Genomic DNA, 17,556 nt, shown 5'->3' on the forward strand with positions numbered 1-17,556 from the left:
TGTTTTGGAAGTCTTCTTCCTAAATCAGACCGAGAGTTTTAATGTGCGGCCTGGGTAGTATTCGTATAACGCGGAGTGAGACGTTCAACAAGGTAGCTGCGTCATGGTGACTTTTTTGCTCCAACAGGGCTTCGGATCTTTACCTCTAGTGGTCGACCCCTGAGGAGCGCGCGAACTCCCTCCCACTGAGAAAGCAGCGTCTTCCGTGTTATGGAGGATTGCAGCGGCGTTGTCCAGTGCTCAAGTCACTAGGCCGCCGCCGGAGGACGCTTTTAATGACGGGATTGGAGGCCGGGACACACCCACAACATGTGGTGTACACTAGGCGGCGTTCCTGTAGAGCAGGAGGTGCAGGCAACAGCGGGGCCGTGTTGCTGAACCTTGATGCCATGCTGGTGCCGTTTTGGCAAATACGTAGGTTACTTATCCAGCACATTATCGGAGACCTCGGCACCAGACGGATCCTTCTGAAGGAGCACTTGTGCTCCACGGGGCAAACCAATTGAGAGGGGATCGGGGCCTGCTTTATACAAAGCGCCCGGTTTAACGCGCCCCTGGCTAAAGCTTTGCCTTTTGTGGGGTCCGTGTCGTATTGTACAAATGGGACGGGTAACGCCGGGTTGGATTGGAATTCAAAGGGCTCGCTCGCGCCGACATAAGTGGCCTCGATGCTGATCCCGCCTGCGTGTCCCGGTACCCACTCTGCCCGAACGGCTACAACTCGTGTGTCCCGCAGTCTGCGACAAATGGTCTTTATGAGATCGGAGGTGGTTGTGATGTCTTAGGTAATGCCAAGGCAATCGATGACTATGCGTTTTTCCATGGGTATTGAATATTCGTGGTTGTCACCGGTGCCGAAAGTTGCCCTACCATGATCCGCTGCGAGGAGCACCACTTCGAAGCGTGCATGAGAGGGCTTCGCAGTGGAAGAAACTGAATAGTGCAGGACATGCACGTTTGGCCGTCAATACCACAGAGTGAATCGTGCAATGGTGCCTTATTAGGGATCGCTTTATTGAAGACCCGCCGTCTGGAATAAAGAATAAAAAAGGCCTATTCAGTATGGGCACAATAGTTACTAGCACAGCTGTCCGGACTACAGTGGCTGGGTGAATCTGGTCGTCGACAGGTGTCGGAGCAGCTGGGTGAAGACTGCTCGTGGCGTGTCTGCAGGCCTTTAAGGAGTAGGACTTCCTTAATGACGCACAGAAGGCCTTGGAGCGCCCTGTTGAGCTTTCTCTCGGTGCGCGGGGAAGGTAGAAGCAGAGTAGATACTCCACAACTCTAGTTTCGGAGAGTTCCGGCTCTCCGCCACATTGCAGCGGTCCAGCCGCATGCGGAGCAGCAGCAGTGGCCGCGGCGCTAGGTTAAAGACAACCCGCGTGTAGGGCCACATCGTCTCCACTATGTGGGCCAGGACGGCGCATTCTCGTCAAAGAAGGTGACCCCTCGCGAGACTGCGGTGTAATTCTGGTGGGCCTACCTGGTTAGGGCGTGTGCACCCTCGTTGCCCCGGATGGCCCAGCGGCCCAGCAGCGAGTGGAGCCGCAGGTCGCCGACTCGCTGAACCACCGCACCCGGCTTGGCTGCAAACGAGTGCCCCATGTAGCCGTGCTGTTGATGGGCTCATCGACCACGTGCAGTCGCAGCAGGGCAGGCCTGGAGTTGGATTACTGCCAGAGAATGATCCTTGGGCCACCTCTCCTGGAGCATTCGGACGCCAGTTCATTGCGGCCAGCTCCGCTCATCTGGAGTACGCAGGGAAGGCAGGTGACCTACCCAGCTGGCTCCGATGATATGACGCTCGGATATGACACTTGGGTGCACACAGTCTACTTCATACGGCAGATCCTCGAGTGCATAAGTCGGCTTTTCCTTCATATTTTACACCCCTTCACTGCGTCACCCCACCCTTCTTTATTTTTAACCCCCGTTTGACACTGCATGATGCGATAAGGTCTGCAGGCAGGCCAGACTCCTCGCTGAACCGATGCAAGCAAGCAGGCGGGTGCTCGTGAGCCAGAGTTAACCGGCAACGGCACCAAACGGCAGCAGTGCGCAAACACGCCAGCCGCATAACGTTGTTCATGTGGCAGGTGGGCCACCGACGAAGGCGAAAACACATACGACGCAACCCCACAAGGATGACAGAACAGCGGCTTTTCCCGCCCTATATCTCTGCTCTGTGCTTATCGGTGTGTATTCAACAAATGTTGCTACAATTCTTCACGGCCGTTTAATCAATAGACAAAAGCTCTATTGCCCACATTGTTATGCAGGTGCCCCAAAACGTTGGTTAGAAATGTGGGGCAGAGGCCCTATTTTACAACACTTTTTCAGGGAGTGCGTTCCTCGCCTTAAGTACGTGGTTGGATTCCCGTCACCTTGTAAGCATCACAATGTGTCGGTCGTTGGTGTAAAGGCATCGCACTGCCCAGCACTGATTTGGAAATCAACTTTATCTTATCACTGCGGAAGTTTGGGAGAGCGAGGGCGTTTCCAAAGGCATCCAAAGGAGGAATAATATAGACACGTGGAACGGCCTCCATTCTTATATCGTCCTTTGGTTTCTTCTCTTCTAGCCTATAGCTTTACGCACGGGTTAAAGGTTCACTACGAAGGAGAACGTTATCATGGCTCGTCGACGTATACTGAAATAGAACAAGGAACATCTAAAATTCACGCCACTGCTTCTTTATACCTTTGTGGGCAACCACATAAAACTCACTCTCACTGAAATTTACCTCAATGAAAACTAACCTCCCGTTGCTAAATTTTTTGTAATATATATACCCCACGCCAATACCGGTGTATGGAGAAAAGACCCATCTCTACAGAGCACAGCCCTAAGGAGCAGTGCCCAGAAGAACCACGCAGTGGATGACTGTGCAGACACTGTTGACCCCACGAACGTCACAGAAGTTGCAGAAGAACATGAGTTCCCTATTCAGCACAGGCTTTGCCTTCAGGCTTCGCTCAAAGGTCGTAGGGAAGGCAGAAGGCATGTGCAAAGAAAACAGGTGCCGGCTATTTGAAGGTCAGATTCACTTTCCCGAAATATCCGGCAGGCTATTACCGTCAAGCTCCACCAGTCCTATTAAAAGTTTCACCGCTTCAGCGTTGTTTAGTACCTGACGCAAATAAGGAGGCTGCTGTGGGAGGTGAACGACGCGTCTTAATCAGAAAAAAACTCCCGCGCCTTCCCGCGAGGGGAACACGAGTAAATGCAGTTTGGGCCTCAGTACTTATTGAAGGCAGTGTTTCTTCGCTTCTTCCGTGATGCTGGAGTAGCAGACACGAGTAAACGTGGGCACGAGCGTCAACCAAGGAAGGAAGGAGCAACGCAGTGACTGAAACACGAGCGACCGCTAGCCGCTAAATTTGCAGCGCGCGCAGTAGAGGGAGAGCAGTACGGGGGGGAGAGCGTGCATGCGCAAGCAGCGCGCGCCCTTCCACGCCCCACCGCGCTGCTATCACACACCTGTTACGCCGAGACCGCGACGGAGCGAACGGGCTGACTACGACGCATGCGCGCGCCAGCTGCTGTTGAAAGAGAGGAGGGAAGGAGAGGCGCACCTGCTGCGGACGCGGAGCTGTTGACACCGGCCGACACAGGAAGAGGCAGGCTAAGAAATGCTCTGCATTTAAAACAAGGGGAACTGTTTTTTCATAATCTAGGAGATAGTGGCTGTCTGAAGGAGCACTGAGTCCGCAGAATCACGTGCTAATATGCAGCAGATCAACCCGGTGGAAATAATGTGGAAACCATCCATGTCCCGTAAAAAGTTGGGCGAGCCTTCGCGGTGGTGGAAAGAATGGAGGTATGGCCAGAATCCTTAGTAGCTCATCGAAACAACTCAGCGTCTATGTTGTCGGAGCTCCACCTGCGTTGCCGCTCCAGCCAACCAGCCTTCAAGAGCGGTGCTCTTACAATTCGCTTCGAAGCACGCGGCTCCCCTTCTGCACCCCGGGTTGCCGCACTTGTAGCGACGAGATCGGTGAGCTCGTTGCCCCACACCCCGCAGCGGCTGGGAACGTGGAAGAGGGAGACTGTAACGGAAGAAGCGAGTGATTGAGAGCTTGCTTGGAGTTCAGGAACAGTTTCTGGGGGTTTAAAGAATCTCATAAAGCCAAAAGCAGGGACAGACACTCAGAATAAATGAAAACGGGACAGGAGGGCTTGTTGGTGTTGATGTAGAAGAACAAACGATGTAAGGCAACAGCTTTTGTGCCATAAGAGCTGCTCGGCGGCCAAATTCAGAATCTTTGCGTCACGAAAACCTCATCAGGCGAGCTGAGCACAACGAACGCTGCCCCGGCAGATGTCGTGGTAAAAGAACCGTCTGTGTAGGCATGGAAGCCAGGGCTCAACTTTATCCTCGCAGCTGTACGGGAGTCTATCCTGCGGTGTGGAATCGCCAGGCACCTAGCGGTATGACAGCAGGTGCAAAGAAGAGGATGTTCCACCTCGCTCGGGGAAATGTGTGTTCCTTGCCGCTCAATGAACAGTCGCAGGTGAAGTAGGTCGAAAAGACCTGTCTAGATGTCCAAGACGATCGACAGCGGAAGGGCGTTTGCCAATACTTCCAGCGCCCCTGTTCTGGCAGTGGGGAAAGCTCTGGTGACTACAAATAGTGACGAACGCATCAAGGAGGAAATTTTAGCATTTAACTAATGATGCTGATGGTCGCCCCACCATGCCGCTGCAGCATAAGTTACAGTCGGCAGGACGGTTATTTGGTAAAGAAGGTGGAGGTGACTGCTATCCAGAAAGGAATGAAGACGCGCAAAACCGGTGAGGGTGGCGGGTATCTTCTCAATGCTATTCCGCAAACGATTCATGTGAGCGACAAAGGTTAAATGACTATCGAACACAGCACCCACGAGCTTCACCTCAGTGACTCCATGACTGTGTGACCCGGATTGTTTCGTCCGCGTGCTTTCACAGCTCTCCAAAAAAGGCCACGATAGCACGTGCTAGAACTCGCGGCCAAGTCCAAATTCCACGCCCTTGCTACAAAATAAAATGAAATGCTGTGCTCCCCGAAAGGGGATGTTGGACCTACCTGCATATTGTTCGTACAGGCCTGGAGTTGTGTTCCCGCATGTACGAGCACTTCAGATTGACCTTTCTAAAGCTTTTGATAGGGTGCGCCCCCCATTTCTATTTCTACCCCCGGGAGCATGTGAACATTGGTTTAGTTGTTTGGAATATCGTACGTCCTTGCCATGATGACGGCTCAACTAGACTAATTGTCAATGGGAGCCTCTCGAGGTTTGTGGCGATGCGATCGTCAGGTAAACAAAGGTGTCCTCTTTTTATTGTAGGATTATGCGGCACAAAACTCTCAGCAGAACGGCGGAGTGTTTTCCGCAGTTCCCATCAGTATCTTGTACTATTCTTGTAGCAGTACATTGGTACGCCAAAGTATTTTGGTGGCCTACAAAACCATTCACTGCCTCAATAATGGGAGTTGTGAGTGCTCATGAGCCAAACCAAAGGCCAGAACTTTTAGAAAAGGTATATTTAGTGCATGGAGTTTTCGGTATATGCCAGCGCCTTGGAAAGACTCGGCATGTCTGCAGAGAAGAACGCGAGGTAATCGGCATATGCCACGACCTTAGGTTCATTGCCCAAACATTAAAACGGTGAAAGCTGGGCCATTGAAAAACTGGCAAGCGTAGCGGTTCTATACATTTTTCCGCTACAAAATTGCTTTTTCTTTAACAAACCGTGCACTACGCGCGGCTCCCCATTCAGAATTTCCACTCGACCTTCGCGGCGTTTGTATGCCGTCTTTTATAGATCCGATGAGACCGGGCTATCCCTGTCGGACATTCCATCAAGTAGACTTCAAGATTCATTGCTGGCAAAGTTTACGGCGGGTGGTGCTCGTATCGAAAAGCTTGATGTACGTAACAAACTGTAATGGAGGCTGCTGGAATTGACGCTTGAGGGTGCTTGCAGGCACGGTGATGAATGAGGGCGGATCTTGGCATGATTGGGCGCTTCACTGCAGAACTTATATTGAAAAGGCTTTTTCCGAATGAATGATGGCAGCAAGCCAAAATTCATTCGATTGCGAATCGGTTGTAATAACGGAAGCACAATGGCAGCATTGAACGTTTCAATAAAATTACCAAAACAGGCTTTTTGAAAAGGTGCTGCCGAAAACTTGGCAGGTACTCTTCGAAGTTACGACTGGTGTTGGCGTCGTGATGGCCAGCTTGACTGATGATTTGATGATGGAAAGGCGCCTTCGAATGGTTGATGGCAGCAGGCGAAACTTCTTTCGATAGCGAAGCGGTTGTAATAACAGAAACAAAGCGGTGGCTTTGAACGTTTCGAGAAAATTACAAGAACGGCCTTTTTTAAGGTTTTGCCGAAAAGTTGGCATATTCAGGTTAATATTGCTTCTTATATTCATATTATTGCTTCTTGCTTTTAAGCCAATAATTGAAGGAATTGTATCGAAATGCATGCCCTGTATTCTCCGCTTTTTGTGTGAGGGGGCAGTGCAGAAAATTTCGTCGAAAACATGGCAGCTCTTTTTCGCCGCGACATGGTCAAACCGTGTTCATTTTCGCTGTGGAAGGCCAAAAAGTGTTCATTTAACGCAGGCTGAGCCCGCGAGCAGAACCGTCGATGGCGTGGCTTAAATGGTATGCGGCAGAGATTACGGGCCTAGCGCTTCGCTAATCCTCCTTAGTTTTAATCGGCTGCCGTGAGACAGATTCAACCACAGTATTATTACTCTCCACAGTTTTCATTCAGGCACGCATGCCCTTTCATTCGTAGCTACGTTGGGTTTCTTTGGGAGAACGGGTATTTGCGATATCTGTTTTAGGTTGATATGTCTAGCTAAACGGCTTGAGGTGGGCCTCATTTTGAAGATAGGTTCGGTAAAAACAAGCCATATGACTGCCAGAATGGGTGGCAAGCAGTAAAAGTAAACATATCCTGCTATTTTTGTGTATTTGTTGACGATCCAACTGGCTCATTCAGATCAATGCCACCTATCGGTAGCGCGTCTAGTTCCGTGGCGATAGTGCAGTGGTTACCAACTCAGTTTTTTTATTGCAAAGGTTGGTGGTTTCATCCTCACTCTATTCTTGTTAATTTTTTTTGCGCCGACGGTTTCTATTTTCCTTTAACCGGAAAATGTGTCTGGTGCTGTTTTTTTTTACCAAGAGGTATTTCCCTAAGTAATGTCGTAATTCCATTTTCACACCTTGCTCATGTACAGGATTGGCGGTGAGATGTTTCAGTGGCGCCCCCTGGCTCTGAAGTCCGCTTAGGGACTCGCGCAGCTGTCGTCTGCTACACTCCGCTTGTGAGGAGCAGCACTGCGTGTGCTATAAATAGCTGGCTTTTATGCTTTATTGCAATAAAAAGCGTATTTCTAGTAATTAAGGTATTTTTGCCAGCTTCTGGCACAACCGAAATATTTAAACCTGTATTACCGACAAGTTTGTAACGCACGTAGAGAGATAAAACAACTTTGTTCAGAGCATCAGTCAGAAGATCGTGTGTAACTCATCGCTAGCTTATTCGCGAGGTTCAGCGCTCAGACCTCCCCAAGAAGCATTCAAAATACGTAGGCTTCCATACTGTACGCTCGGGATGCTCTTACGAAGACTCAACAGTCTAACGCTACGTACCAAGCAGTGGGCCCCTACACGCCCATCACAAGGCAGAAAATAATGCGGCTGTATTCTGTTTCTTTTGTTGTTGTGAACTTGCCTCAGATTAATGTATTTTTTTCTGTGCCCAATGCATTATTTTTTTGCCCCATCACAAACGTCTTAGTAGTAGGTTTGCAGATGTTTGGAAGTCTCACAAATACTGTGGGGACATTTTCTTCAGGATTTATGGCATACATTTCCTTCTTCACAAACTGAATTTCGTTACGGACGCGTGCAAGAAGGTGGACATCTGCAGCGTGCATTCTTTATTCACATGCAAATGCAATGAAAAGGTTGGCGCTACGCCACCGCGATTGCACCCCAGACAACGCAGTCCAGAGTACTCGAAGGCGGCTTTCGTGCTCCGAATTTCTATCATAACCTTCGCTATCATAGCGAACACAGTCTCAAGCTGAGCAATTATGACTTCAGTATGGTGTTGAAGGCTTGTTATGCTCGTTAACAAGTGCAATAAATAATATACGTGCTTATATTTCAGGAATCGAGACGATTCAATGTTTCTAGGAGCACTTTATTGTTTTCTAGCCCATCCAGGCGTAAAGAACCAATCCTGGTCTATTCGGAATGGCGTTCTATGAAGTATAAGCCCGCACGGATGCCCGAGGTCACCTCATCGAAAAATATTTAACATCTTCTGGAGCATGCCTATTCAATAAAAACAAGCCTAAATACCATAATATGGGACACAACACTTATTCACACCTGGACTTGGCTATTGGCTCTGCAGTACTCTTCCCATCTCTTGAATGGGATTGTGGCACTAATCCATATGGTAGTGACCACTTCCCAACCACATTAACATACATAGCTAAAGGCCCGAACAGTTCACCTTCCCATAGCAGGTTCAAAGAAGCCAGTGCGAACTGGAGTACATTTAAAGAAACATCCAAACTACACCACACATCCATAACACACCTACACATTGCAGAAGCCGCCCAACCCCTCACGGCGCACATCCTTGCCGCCGCCGAAAATTCCCTTCCCCAGGCCTCTGGTGCTCCGCATAACCCAAGGAGGCCCTGGTGGAATGAGAACTGTAGGCGTGCGCGAGAGGCCCAGAACAAGGCATGGGGTATCCTTCGCCGGTACCCCACATCAGACAATCTCATTACTTTTAAACGGGCCTTGGCTTCTGGGAGGCGAGTGCGCCGTGTGGCGAAAAGGGAGAGTTCGCGCACCTTCCTCACTTCCATCAATTCATGCACAGACACAATCAAAGTGTGGACACTTATACGAAAACTAAAAGTACAACAGACACACAGCCTGCCCCTGGTTAGTACAACAGAGGACACATTGAAAGACCAGGCTAACACACTCGCACAACACTTCCAACACGTGTCCAGCTCAGCACACTACACTAATATTTTCATGCAACACAAAACATCTGCAGAACAGAAGCCCTTACGAGACAAGAACAAGTCGAATTTTGCTTACAACTCTGAATTCACACTTCATAAGCAGAAGGTTGTTCTTGCCACTTGTAAGCGTTCAGCTCCAGGGTCAGACAGCATTACATGCACCATGATACAACGCCTACACGCAGACCCTCTTGAGACAATCCTACACCTCTACAACAAAATATGGCTTTCGGGGCAGCTTCCAAGGTCTTGGAAGTAGGCCATAGTTTGGGCCTTTCTGAAGGAGGGGAAGCACCCTTCCTCTCCCACAAGTTATCGTCCCATCTGACAAGCTTCCTGTGTAAGCTACTCGAGAGGATGATAAAGCGTAGGCTCGTGTACTTTCTGGAGTACAATGGTCTTCTCGAGGGCTGCCAGGCAGGCTTCAGGGTGGGGGAATCTACCAATGATGAACTTGTTGCACTGGAATCCTACATAAAAGATGCATTCGTCGATAACTAGTTCTGCCTTACTCTATTTTGTGATACAGCCTGGTGCTACGGCATCCTCAGGAACCTTAAGTTATTTGGTTCCTCAGGCTACATGATGAACGCTCTTTCTAGTTATTTGGCCGAACGAACCTTTCTAGTGAGGGTTGGCAATGCACTTTCCAATGTATATTTGCAGGAAAATGGTGTGCCAAAAGGTGGAGTTCTAAACTCCCCGTTATTTATAGTTAAGATGAACTCCCTCCGAAAGGCATTGACGCCAACCATTTCCTGTTCCACATATGTAGACGATGTGCAAATATCTTTTAAATCTTGTACCTGTCAATATGCGAACGTCAAGTACAGCTCGGTGGTAAGAAACTTGCTGGTTGGGCGGAACTTAACGGGTTTAAACTAAACCCGGCCAAACGTACTTGTGTTGTGTTCTCCCTCAAACGCGGGATTAACGCGGACCCTGAGATTACGCTTAACCGTGCACCTATTCCTGCGGAAAGGGAGCACAAGTTTTTAGGTGTGATATTTCATGAAAAGCTCCCGTTCATCCCACACATCAAAGCACTTAAACATAAATGCTTCAAAACACTAAACATTCTCAAGGTCCTCTCCCACCAATCCTATGGTGCAAACAAAAAACTGCTTCTCCGCGTCTTTACCACGTTAGTCAGGTCTCGGTTAGACTACGGCAGTGTCGTGTATGGGTCGGCATCAAAAACAACCACAAAAAGTCTAGATACAGTACCCCACTTCGGCCTGCGCCTTGCGTCGGGTGCGTTCCGCACTAGCCCGGCCCAGAGTCTATATGTTTAATGTATTAAGTGGTGCCTTGAGGACCAACGGACGTTCATGGAATTTCTCTACGCTTTTAAAATTTCATCTTTGAATAACAATCCTTTTAAACCTGTTTTTATTATATATCCACATCGCCACTGTTTGTAAATAGCTCGTCCGTTCCTTTGCCGTTCTCACTTAGAGTGAGGTAGGAAGCTTCAGATTTCAATATGTCCTTTTTAGACATTTACACGTTTTCTTTCACTGACGTTTTACCACCCTGGCAGCTTCAACCTGTATCTTCTGACTTGTCCTTCATTAAAATTGATAAAACCAGGGTACCACAAACTTATTTTACAGCACTTCTTGTCCCTGCATTATAAGCATCAATGTGCAGAATTTTATAGTGACGCATCAAAAACTGCCCTTCTTGTGTCGTGTGCGGCAGACGGACCCAATTTTGGAGTCTCTAAGACCCTGAACTCGAAAACCAGAATTTTTACGGCTGAAACCCATGAAGGTTTGCTTGTTTTAAATCACATAGTCCAACATGAAATACCCAAGCCTATCATATTCACAGACTCACTGAGTATTGTACATGAATTATCATCCAAGAAGTCTTCTACAAACCATGTTCTTTATCTAGTGTACAAAACCATTATATCAGCGTATGCATTAAATCTCGAGGTGATCATGTGTCGGGTTTCAGACCACTCGGAGATTGCGGGAAATGAAACCGCGGATCAGATGGCCGCTGCTGCTGCACATACAAATACACCGGACATAGCAACAGTACTCTACACTGACCTCAAGCCACACATCAGACAATACCTTCGCGAAACATGGCAAGCACTCCACTCTGAAATCAGCAGACAGAAAACAAACTACACATAATAAAGCCACTCAAGGGGCCGTACAGCACTGACACACACAACAGGCACACTGAAGTTGCCCTTGCTAGGTTACGAATAGGTCACACTTATATAACACAGTCCCACCTGCTCACAGGATCTCCAAGACCCCTGTGTAGCGGGTGGGGAGAGGCCCTATCCGTAATCCACGTACTACTCCAATGCAAAGCACTTGACACAACACGACACAAACACTTCACCCAACTTTACAGCCAACACATCCCGTTACATCCAGCGTTTTTCCTTTCTGATGATCCTACATTTTCTGTCAAGCGCGTTTTTAAATATTTAGCAGAAGTTACTATTTTAGACTTAATTTCATACCACGCATGATCACAACCTGGCCTTATGCAGCATCCATCCTCACTGTCTTTTATTGATTTTACTTTTGATCTTGCTTACTGATTTTAGTGTTTACGTTCTCACATCTCATATTAACACTGTTTTGGTGCTCTTTGCCCCAGTTGGCCTTGTGCCATTAACATCCAACCATCATAATATATAAATATATATATAAATACAATAAATTAAAGTCACCACAAAAAACATAATAATATTTAATACGACGTTTCGGCTGGGATCCAGCCTTTTTCAAGTGAAGTACAAGGGTTGAATACGGCGTATATGTAGGCTCGTAGGGAGCGCTGTGAGCACGTGGACACATGATTTCAAAAGTGTACAAGAAGGAAGTGGAGCAAGAAAGAAGTGCAAAGAAACGTACTGCACGACTGGGCGCGCAGGTAATCCATCTGAATATACAACGAGGCGAAAAGCACAAGCGAGGCACTTAGGAAGCGTGTTTCCTTCAGCCACCGCCAACCCACGCACATCAATATTAGGAAAAGTAAACAGATAAGGAAGGCGTACTGGCTATTTCACTCCAAAGTAGCGGAAACAACCTGCCGCAAAAGGCGGAAGCGAAATATCGACAATAAGTCATCCAGACACTAGGGAATGCAAAATGGCAGAAGGCGACGTTGATGTTCAAGAACCCAGGCGGGCAGATTAGCGAGGGGCCGCGTCCTCAAAGGAAAATGCCGGCGCTTTCCGAGGAGACCAGATAATAGCCACAAATGGCTTATCCGCGGCCCGCGGCCCGCGGCACGCGGCCCGGGCGCAAGGTGGACAATGACGACCGCTCGATGGGCGCCGACTCCGAATGAGGTGGGCGGGAGCCACGCAAGAAGAGCGCAGGTTGTATAAGTGTCTTGAGAAGTGACACACAAGGCAGGAAATAAACAAAGAAACAGCTCACAGAAAAAAGCAGTTGAACCAGCCCCCCCCCCCCCCCCTCATGACAGATAAAACATGATAGATGCAACATGATAGATACCTCATGATAGATACAACAAATTGTTAGCATACATTTGATACTTTTGCAAGTAACAAGGGCTTGCACATTATGAAAAAAATAAAACAAAGATGTAACGCACGTACGAGAACAAATCTCTAGTGATCTACGAAAAAATTACACTTCGTAGCTAGTCATCAATGGCAGTATGAATTCGCAGACAGCATTCTTTAGACAAACTGACAAACAACAGAACAAACAAATACACGCGTAAAAATCGTAGGACATGGGGAAGCATAGCAGTGAACAAAAAAAGCTTACAAAGTGACAAAGTGAAGCATACGGCGAAAATAACTTCTTCAGAACACTAGACCGAATAGTGCTTGGGAAGTGTAATGATGGGATACAGCAAGATTTCGTGCTTGAGAAGCATTATAGCATACGGAAAAGTAACCTGGTGACAACGACGAACCATCCAACGCTTGAGAAGTGGTAATATGCGATACATGCCGCTAGAAGGTCTAGGTTTGAAGGCACGACAGCCTTCCCGGAGACTTATTAATACCTTTTGTGAGAGTGTTGTATTTGTGGATCAGACAAGATTCGCAGGCTTCCCGGTCGAAATGGGTTTTAAATCCTGATTGGAGCACTGTGGAGCCCCGGGGGTTGAAAAAAAGGTCCCCTTCTCCTCGTGTAGTCAGAGTGGCGCTGGCTACCACCCTCAAGCGTCAGATACACTTCTAGTAAATATAAATAGCCCAGAAAGTGAAGGAGAACAGAGTCGCCCAGATTGCCGAATTGGTAAGGCATTCGAGATCCAATCGAAAGGCGTGGGTTCGGTCCCCACTCTGGGCGCGTGTTCCTCTTTCTTTCTTTCATATATTTAAAAAAGTGTTAACTTCATTAACCGTCGTAACAAAAGAGCCTAACCACACCCCTATGCCTACTTTGGCGTTGTAGAATGCGGACGTATCTTTCTGTATTTCCTCAACGAGCCCCTCATTTTCTTACTCTCTCTCTCTCTCTCAATATATATATATATATATATTGTAATGAAGATATCATGGCCACTTCCTTAAATGGGTGTGTGCCGTGCACGTCTCGCGTCAGACGATGTATGTACTTGGATATGGGACAATCCACCACAAGTGGGTATGTGCTTGAATCTGGGCTAGACAGCCCCATCGAGAGCGCTGTGCGCGAGACTGGTGCCCCGACCCGAGAGCTCGCTTGGACGCGTTTGGACTCCGCGATAGTCAGGCCTTGCTTTGCCTTCCTGCCAATAAACCCCACTATAATATATATATATATATAATGTGATGAGCTCCAGAAATGAAACCGGCGCAAAAAAGAAAGCAGCGGAAGGAGACAAGGGCAATCACTCGCTAATGGGTATGCGCCTCCTGAGAAGAAGAGGAGAAACGTTACCAGGCTCTCTCCGGAAATAAGTATTTTGAAGTCCCCACGTTTTCAACCAGTTTAGCCCTGGCCAATCCCCCCTTGTGGGTACGTGCCAAAATATTTTAAAACATCATCATCATCTTGGGCGGACGAGCGTTCGGGGTGCGCCTGCATCAGCTGCGAATACACCCATCGACAGCGCCAGTGTGACCGCGCCGGGACATCGCCAGGTACCTCCTCGTTACCAGCCGGATCCTTTACCTTTACTGCACCGGACAACAGCACCGGGATCCCTCTCCTGACGTTTTCGCTGCGCCTGGTGGCTTCGCCTTCCATTCCGGTCAGCGTGGAGCCATCGAGCCACTCGCGACCAAGTCTCAACGGACTGCATAAGTGAGATTGTTTAGTTTTCCTTCACGCTTGTGCTCCGTCTGACGAATCGCCAAAAAACTGCGACAGGGAAGGACTTATTCACGCTTTCCTCTCCCTTTGTGTTTCATTCGTTTATTTCTCTATTTTGTTTTTTTTCGTCCCGTCCTGCGCATCCCCATATTCCCGCTTTCTGCAATATATTGCATCTACGCTTCACCTTCGTGTTTTCGCCTCTGTCATCATTGATCTTGCGTACACGACTCGTGGTTCCCAACACCGAACCCTGAAATCATCACAATTGGCGTCCGTGACAGGACCTCTTCAATAACATCTCGAAGAGGTCACAAGGCTTGTCCAAGAGGCGTGGGGACAGAGAACCGACATGGAGGTGGAAAAGTTAGTGGCCAGCAGAAAGGAACTGGGACTCCGCGATGCCGAGCTGCGGGAATGGATTAAGGACCGGTTGCGCGATTAAAGGGTGGCAGAATGGGAAGCTCTGAAGGTCGCAGCAGAGCTGGAACGCGCTAAGTAGGAGAGGCTGAGGCTCAGTTAAAGGCTACAGGAAGGCGCACAAAACAACCCACACGCTGAAGTCTCCGTGGCGGCCCAACCAAACCCCGTGCCTGTCTTGGCGACGAGCCCGCATAACTTTATCCCCCCGTTTGATGAGAGCAGAGATGACCTGGATGCTTACCTCCTAAGGTTCCAGAGCGTCGCTGTAGCTCAAAAATGACCGGAGGATAAATGGGCCATCGGCTTGAGCACATGCCTCACCGGAGACGCGCTCTCCGTCATCGGGAGGATGACGCCAGAAGATTCTCTGGACTACCAAAACGTCAAGCTGGCGCTCCTTCAACGGTTTCGTTTTACCCCTCAAGGGTGGAATGATAAACTCCGCCAGGCTAAAGCTGAGGACGGCGAAACGGGAACTCAGTTCGCTACGCGACTCTCCGGTTATTTTGACCGATGGCTCGAAACGTCTGTGGTTCCCAAGACATTCGAAGCGTTACGCGACAAGATGATCGCGGAGCAATTTTTTAGGTGTTACTCGTCCCAGCTGCCCATTTTCATTAAGGAAAGGGACTGCAAGTCTACCAAAGAAATGGCCGAAGCTTGCGATCGCTTCCTCGAAGCACAAGCTCTCACAAATTTGGGAAATACCAGGGACAAAAGTAAAGAGCTGCAAGCAGACCGTCCTTCCAAGAGAGCTCCCACCTGCATTTTATGTGGAAAAACTGGGCACAGCCCGCCTAACTGCAGAGTTGCAGGCCACAAGATCCGCTGTTAAAATTGCGGAAAACAAGGCCATCACGGAGACAGCTGTCGCTTTAATTCTCCTGATAGGGGGCAGGTGTCGGCTTGCGCTATTGAGAAGGGTCGTCACGACAAACCGCAACGGCACCACGGTAATAAAGGCACATTGGGACCAACACGTGCGCAGCGTAAAAAGCAACGCCAGCTTCAAACGAGCAGTGCTGCAAGGTGTATGCCTGTTGTAACCGGTGAGATCTGCGGACAAGTTTCCGTTCTGAGAGACACCGGCAGCAACGCCATCATCGTGCGACGAGACCTCGTCCCTGATAGTTGCCTTATAGGCGGTGAATCAACCGTCCGTTTTGTGGGCAATACCACAAGGAGACTTGAAGAGGCTTCCAACCACGTGGATACACCTTACTTCACTGGAAAAGTCCTGGCCAAATGCATGGGTAATCCCTTGTAGGACCTTACACTTGGAAACGTACCAGGCTGTAGGGACCCGAACAGTCCTAACCCCGCATGGAAGCCACAGCAACCAAGACATCCAGCGACTCCAGCGGTGCTCGGTGGTGAAGCATGTCTTTCTTCAGCCGACGAGAACACCAGCCACGTCCTTCAGAAGGTACAGCGTAACCGGCCGGCAAGTCTCATCATGTTCGCCGGTGTTACAACAAAAGAAATGCGACAACAGCAGCAGTTGCACAAGACGCTTGACAGCTGCATGAAGATGGCGTCGGCAGAGTCTCTTTCGGTAAAGAGAACCCCTGTAAAGTTGTTTGGCAAAAGGGGCTGCTGTACCGTCGGTACGCTTTACCATCTGGCCGCTTCATTCAGCAACTTGTTATTCCGCATCCTTTTAGACACGCGGTCATGAGGAAGGCTCATGAAGGAATTCCAGGTCATCATGGATTTTCAAAAACATCTAAAAGAATCCTCCGGGAGTTTTATTGGCCAAACATTTACGAGGACCTCCGAAGATTTCTTAGGGCCTGTCAGCGATGCCAGAGGGCAAATCCGAAACGCGAGGTGTCCATTGCTCTTTCGAGAACGGTGCCTACTGTTGGCCTGTGCGTAACTGAACGTCTGTTTTCAAGCAAAACAACAAGCCCATAGTCCACATACAGGCCACGCCGAACAGAAGCATCTACTTTCTGAAGTCAAGGTTTTTAACCTTGTTTTGGCATCTCTGCAGTGATGTTTCGTGATCTCCAGACGATGCTTACGGCCAGTTCGCGAAATCTGTTGACTGTGCGAACAGTGCTTTTATTTTATTTTCTGCACCACCTTTCGCCCACCGGTTTCTTCTGAAAGTGTGTGTATAGCGTCAACCCAAAACACTTTCTAAAGCCGGGGGTAATGTGATGAGCTCCAGGAAGGAAACCGGCGCAGAAAAGAAAGCAGCAAAAGGAGACGAGGGCAATCACTTGCTAATTGCAATCACTTGCGCCTTCAGAGAAGAGGAAGAAGAGGGGAAACGTTACCGGGCTCTTGGGCGGACTAGCGTTCGGGGTGCGCCTGCATCAGCTGCGAATACACCCATCGACGGCGCCCGTGCGACCGCGCCGGGACATCGCCAGGTACCTCCTGGTCACCAGCCGGATCCTTTGCCTTTACTGCACCGGGCAACAGCGCCAGGATCCCTCTCCTGACGTTTTCGCTGCGCCTGGTGGCTTCGCCTTCCATTGCGGTCAGCGTGGAGCCATCGTGCCACTCTCGACCGAGTCTCAACGGACTGCATAATTGAGACTGTTTAGTTTTCCTTCACGCTTGTACTCCGCTTGCCGAATCGCCAAGAAACTGCGACAGGGAAGGACTTATTAACGCTTTCCTCTCCCTTTGTGTTTCATTCGTTTATTTCTCTATTTTGTTTTTTTTTCGTCCCGTTCTGCGCATCCACGTTTTCCCGCTTTCTTCAATAAATTGCATCAACGCTTCAACTTCGTGTTTTCGCCTTTGTCATCATTAATCTTGTGTACACGACTCGGGGTTCCCACCACCGAAAC

The 17,556-nt window shown here is 48.9% G+C and overlaps 1 non-coding gene across 1 annotated transcript; it reads left to right on the top strand.

The window, feature by feature from the left end:
* Window positions 1-13,306: 13,306 nt before the first annotated feature.
* Trnag-ucc (transfer RNA glycine (anticodon UCC)) lies at window positions 13,307-13,378 on the top strand. Its single transcript has one exon. It is a non-coding gene; the product is annotated as a tRNA-Gly (tRNA).
* The last annotated feature ends 4,178 nt before the right edge of the window (window positions 13,379-17,556 follow it).

The sequence above is a fragment of the Haemaphysalis longicornis genome, unplaced genomic scaffold, assembly GCF_048455015.1.
Source record: "Haemaphysalis longicornis isolate Haplotype H1 unplaced genomic scaffold, Haemaphysalis longicornis Haplotype H1 scaffold_8, whole genome shotgun sequence".
Taxonomy (NCBI): domain Eukaryota; kingdom Metazoa; phylum Arthropoda; class Arachnida; order Ixodida; family Ixodidae; genus Haemaphysalis; species Haemaphysalis longicornis.